We start from the raw sequence: 6,300 nt of genomic DNA, 5'->3' as shown, positions 1-6,300 counted from the left end.
TGGGCAACACTTCGGTTTGGAGGTGAAGGATGCTGGTTACTGGAGACGGCTAAGAAAGCAGGAAAAGTCTGAAATAACACTGTGTGTGCCAGCCTTGCACACTGACTGTGTGTGTGTGTGCGTGCGTGTGTTTAAGGTCAGTTTTCCGCCTGTCACCGGTCTCCCTCTCAACCCCCACCTATCCGACGTCATAACAGAGCGTGTTGAGTCTTCAGTGTGTGTGTGTGGAGGTCAGCAGGCGTTATACATGAGAGTTCCTCATCATTGTTTAAAGGGGGAAGGTCACACTGGGTTTGATAAAGCCTGTGTTTGGCTTCTTCCTCTTTTATATGAATCCCCTTTTACAGTTCTCTCGATTGTCTGTGAATATGCATTATTTTAGTTCGCCAGAAAATCAAAAATGCAGCAAAGTATTGTGAATAATCTGGGTGAAAGAATAGTTTTGATCCAATTAATATTTTAGTAAACACAGTGACTTTTTGTTTGCTTACATGATTTACAGTCAGGAGTAATGTAACATATACATATATTGTAATAGGAACGTACAGTATTTCTCCAGGAGCAGGACTGGAGATCACTCCTGTAGAGGATCTGTTAACTTCAACAAAGCATGCAGTTTGAACAGTGGTGGCTAAATCTTTGCATACAAGTGGAGCAGATCACAAACAGGTGGGTAGTAACTGATTACACCAACGGCAACATTTTAATGAATGGCAGCATCATAACATGGCACATGTATAGACCTTGTAGGGGCCCTAGATTGGAAACTGTAGTAACACTGGCGTAGTTAAGGACGTAGAAGGAGCATAAGCCCTTTCCAGTTACGCACATTAAGGGGTGCTGTCAGGGATTTTAATATAAGGATATTAAAAGATATTACACAGAGCCCCACAACTCAAATTACTCAACTAATATGTTGCTTAGGACCCCTGTCTGTCACAGGCCCTTAAAATCAGCCCAACAACCTCCCCACCCATACAGAGACCCTGCACACAGTAACCCAGAACATTACCTGGAGAAGCTGCATGTGTACCAGACATGATCCTTGGAAACCCCTAGTACTGGATAATGGATAATGTCTGAGTGAGTCCATTAGCGAAAAGAGCAGGTCATTTTCCAGGGAATTCACAGTGGGTGTGGACTCGGTAGCATTGTTCGCCATTTTCGATGTGCTGTAAACAAAACACTTCTATTTCCGAACTTTTTATGCCCTGCCATGCCTCACGCACGGTGCACACGCTAAACCACGCTGCCCCTTGCCTAAACCATGCAGGACATTTCCTGTAGTGAGAATACGTCTGACATGGAAAATCTTTGGCTGTATACATGTGTGAAAATAGCTATATTGTGACCCTCAAACACCATTGTGTCCTCTTTCAAAAGCAAAACTCACGCAAGTAAAATGGAGCGTGCCAAAAACTGTTTACGCCCTCAAAATTGACGCACACTAGGCCTACCAGCAAAGGCATTTAGAGGCTAAAGACAGCAGCTACTATGTGACAATACAGAAACAAGGCTAAACAGGCTAAACGCTAATGCTGACCACTGGTAACTGGTGCATGGGAGCTAAAAGCTAATGCTAGCCAATTGAAGCAAGGATCACTGTGGTTATCTGCTGTGTGGGAGCCTTTGGAGCAGCTAAAAGCTAATGTGAGCTAAATGATTCAAAGACCAGGGCAGATATCTGTTCTGGGAGACTCCGGAGCAGCTAAAAGCTAATGCTAGCCAACTGAAGCAAGAACCACTGCGGTTTTCGGGTGTGCAGGAGCCTTTGGAGCCTTTGGAGCCTCTGAAGTGGCTTAAAGCTTTCACCCAAATTCACATGCTGTTATTATATATGTACCTCAAATAACAACTCAAAGTACACAATAGAAACATTCTGCGGCACAGCCGACATCAGACATCCCAACTCTGACACCACCCGCGGGATTCTCCCGCATGTTTACAGCGGCTCCCTGACGCCCACAAATTACAACAATTACAATGGCATTCTGTGAGTGACAGACATAGCAAGAGAAAGAGTGACACACAGGGCATCTCAATTGGTCATTCTTTCTGCTCAGTGGACCCATCAGTGGTCTCTGTCGGTGGGATTTACAGTTGACCGTTCAGTTTAGTGTCCTGCAGCTCCGTGGCAGAGCGTTCAAAACAGAATTCAGCACTAGCCCTGCCTATAGGGTCTCCCACCTTGGAAAGAGCAAGGCCAATTGTGCTCGCTTGGTGCCCGGCTGCTGATGGTTACCAGCATGACTGGGATTCAAACTAGCGATCCTCTGGTCATTGTGACAGGGCCTTATTCCACTGGGCCACTCTGGGCCCTGGATAAGCATCTTGCAGTGTTTACTTTCTTGCCTTGAATGTGCTCTTGGCTCTGCTATGCACCCGATTTGCTTAAGAGCAACAGGTCGCCAGACTGCTGCACCTACTAATTTGGACATGAACTGAGGGCTTAAATATTAATATAGGGGAGAGTGAGGAGCTTCCTGATCCTCATGGATATCAGTAGTTTAGCATGTCATTGTAATTTTGATCATTTTACATCTCCCTAGCACTGCTAGTTTAATTCTCAAGGTTCACATAAGGTTAAAATGTTCTTGTTTGTTTTTGGGACAGGTTTGTATGCAAATATGTATGTATTTATTTATTCAAATGTTTTTATGCAAATGTATTTCTATTTTACTGTGCTGATGTTTACTGATACTGATTGGATCAAGCCTTGAAAAATGTTTGGGTCAGTTGTCATTGGTCGTATGATGCCTTATGAGTGCTAACCCTTTCGTTATTGCTTATATTCTGTTATAGCTCATCCTAGCCTGTGCTGACAGATGCTGGATATACTAAAGTTACTCAGTATTACCATCAATACTTCTACTATTAGTATAGATTTAAGGGACCCCCAAAGCATTAACATCAAGAACTCTATAGTGGCTCAAGTAATCAGGCCTCAACTGAAGCCCACCCGTCCTTCTCAGTGTGAGGGTAAAGTTGGACTGAGTCGTGTCTGGAGTTGGTTGTATGGTCTGTGTTTTTGTTGTTGTGGACAGGCTGTGCTCACAGAGAGAAAGAGAGACAGCACTCTCAGAGAACAGCCACGTAACCCGAGGCATGCGGAGAGGAGAGGTGTGGAATTTCACCAGGACGGAGCATGTGTGTATGTGTGTGTATGTGTGAAGATGATTGCTGCATTACTCATCTTTTGTGGCATAATAATCACAGAGGGTCTTTTTCATTACTGGGAGCTTTTTGTTCTGTCATGTTTAATGCTACACCTCTGGAGCCTGCAGTAGTCTAGTCCTCACTGGTTCACACAAACACAATCACACACTCCTGCCCTGTGACGCACATGGCCTGCCTGCAGCCTCATCCGAAAGCCTTCATCAAGATGACGACTGGTTGATGTAATCTCTGGATCGTTTTACTTTGGGCCCAAAGGGGATGTATTTCTGATAGGTGGGGCCAGGTAACAGCACCCACATCATTCCACACACACATACACACACACAACCGTCGCCAAACAGAACCGGTTACAGTATTGCAGTGCATCATTTTTTCATAACATTCACTCACTGTGAACCTACACATAACACATAGTGCGTTAAAGAAACATTTTGTATCATTTTTAATTAAATTACAGCTTTAAAATCACTGTACTGCTCCACTTACAGTGAGTCCAAGAAGTATTTGATCCCTTGCTGATTTTCTTTGTTTGCCCACTAATAAAGACACTATCCTTCTGCACTTTTAATGGTAGATATATTCTAACATGGAGAGACAGAATATCAAGACAAAAATCCAGAATATAATTTTAAAGAATATATTTTAATTAATTTGTATTTCAATGAGGAAAATAAGTATTTGATCCCTCTTGCCAAACACACTCAATACTTAGTGGCAAAGCCTTTGTTTGCAAGCACAGCGGTGAGACGTTTGTTGTAGTTAACCACAAGTTTAGCACACACACCAGGGGGAATTTTGGCCCACTCTTCTTTGCAGATCCTCTCTAAATCATGAAGGTTGGTGGGCTGTCGCTTGGCAACTCTGACCTTCAGCTCCCTCCATAGATTTTCGATCGGATTGAGGTCTGGCGACTGGCTGGGCCACTCCATGACCTTAATGTGATTTTTCTTGAGCCAATCCTTTGTTGCCTTTGCTGTATGTTTAGGGTCGTTATCATGTTGGAAGACCCAACCACGGCCCATTTTCAGATCCCTGGCAGAGGGGAGGAGGTTGTCCCTCAGGATTGTGCGGTACATGGCTCCATCCATCTTCCCAGTGATGCGGTGAAGTAGCCCTGTACCCTTGGCAGAGAAACACCCCCAAAACATTATGCTTCCACCTCCATGCTTGACGGTGGGCACAGTGTTCTTGGGGTCATAGGCAGCATTTTTCTTCCTCCACACATGGCGGGTGGAGTTGAGGCCAAAAAGTTCAATTTTGGTCTCGTCTGACCACAAAACCTTCTCCCAATAACTTGGTTCATCTTTCAAATGATCATTGGCATACTTGAGGCGCGCCTCCACATGTGCTCTCTTCAGCAGGGGTACCTTTCGGGCACTGCAGGATGTGAATCCATTGTTGCGCAAAGTGTTGCCAATTGTTTCCTTGCAAACTGTGGTCCCAGCTGCCTTCAGGTCATTTGCTAACTCCTGCCGAGTGGTTGCAGGACGATTTCTGACTGTTCTCAGCATCATTGCCACCCCACGAGGCGAAATCTTCTTTGGAGCACCGGGCCGAGGTCTGTTGATTGTCATGTTATACTCTTTAAACTTTCTGATAATTGCACCAATAGTTGTTACTTTCACATCCAACACCTTACTAATCTTTTTGTAGCCCATTCCAGCTTTGTGAAGGTCAACAATTCTGACTCTGAGGTCCTGTGACAGCTCTTTGGTTTTACCCATGTTGGAGACTTGAAATCTGTGTGATCTGTCTGATTCTGTGGACAGGTGTTTTTCACACAAGTGATTAGTGAGAACAGGTGGCTTCAGGTCAGGTAACAAGTTGATTGGGAGTGTCTAACTGGTCTGTAAAAGCCAGAACTGCTAATGAATACTAAGGGATCAAATACTTATTTCACTCCATGAAATACAAATCAATTAATATATATTCCTTAGATTTATTTTCTGGATTTTCTTTTTAATATTCTGTCTCTCCATGTAAGAATACATCTACCATTAAAAGTATAGAATGATCATGTCTTTATTAGTGGGCCAACGAAGAAAATCAGCAAGGGATCAAATACTTCTTGGACTCACTGTACCTGTAATCGGGCATGTCAGAAAGTATGCTTACTCTGGAATGTAACTCTGGAAAGCAGCCAGAAAAAACTGCAGAAGAACTGCATAAGTCAATGTTGTGTAAAAGTGTGTAAAACACTTGCCCAGAAATGCATGTAAGCATGTCCGCAAACTACTTTTTCCAACTGTAGGGGGGAGCAAAGGAGCAAGAAATACCAATTCTCACATAATGCTGCTTTAAATCTGCTGCCTGATTTTTTTGGTAGTTTGTCACTGCTCATAGACTAGACATTGCGACCTAAGGCTCGCGTTCGGTGTATAGTGACACTACCAGTGTTTGGATTTTTATACTGATACCAAGTGTAATATCACAAGTGTAATACCAATGAAGGTGCTCATATTTGGCCACCAATGGCCGGTTTCCAATTTTACCTTAAAATAACAGCTTCAAAATCATAATGATGCTCCACTGACTTGTAATACAGAGAATAGCACCTCTGGAACGCTGCTCCTGCACTGTGTAACTTTGGTGGAGTGTGCATGACAGAACTGCTCGAACTCATATTAGTCATATTAGTGTAAAATTCTGTAATTTCACTCTACCGTCTCAGTCCACATGCTTCTTTCATTTTTACTAATGGTTCTATGTCTCTCAGCTTGTCAACAAATGCATGTGTACAGCTGTCCATTCTCCCATGTAGTTTGTTAACAGTAGGCTTAGGTTGCTAAGCAACATAACAATAAAAGATTATTCCATGAACAGCTCAATGCTTTACTAACTTTGGGATTCAGTTTCTGGGCTCAGGGTTGCTCAGCAGACCAAGGCGATAACACCACGGCCCAAGGATGGCGAGTTCGAATCCTGGGTGATGCTGCTTCGCCATCAGCACAACTGGCTATGGGTGGGTAGATGGTGCTCCCCTGATCACTTCAATTGTGATGCTGACACAGGTGTCTAGTGGTTAATGCATCAGAACCGGGGACCTGGTGCTTTCTTCTGGCTAGTGATGCTACATTGGGGGCAGTTCGAAAACGTCACATCTATCAGAGTTGGTATTTTGCT

Source organism: Salminus brasiliensis, chromosome 14 (assembly GCF_030463535.1).
Source record: "Salminus brasiliensis chromosome 14, fSalBra1.hap2, whole genome shotgun sequence".
In the NCBI taxonomy this organism is placed as follows: domain Eukaryota; kingdom Metazoa; phylum Chordata; class Actinopteri; order Characiformes; family Bryconidae; genus Salminus; species Salminus brasiliensis.
The sequence above is the reverse complement of the archived record's forward strand: the minus strand, read 5'-3'. Positions refer to the sequence as shown.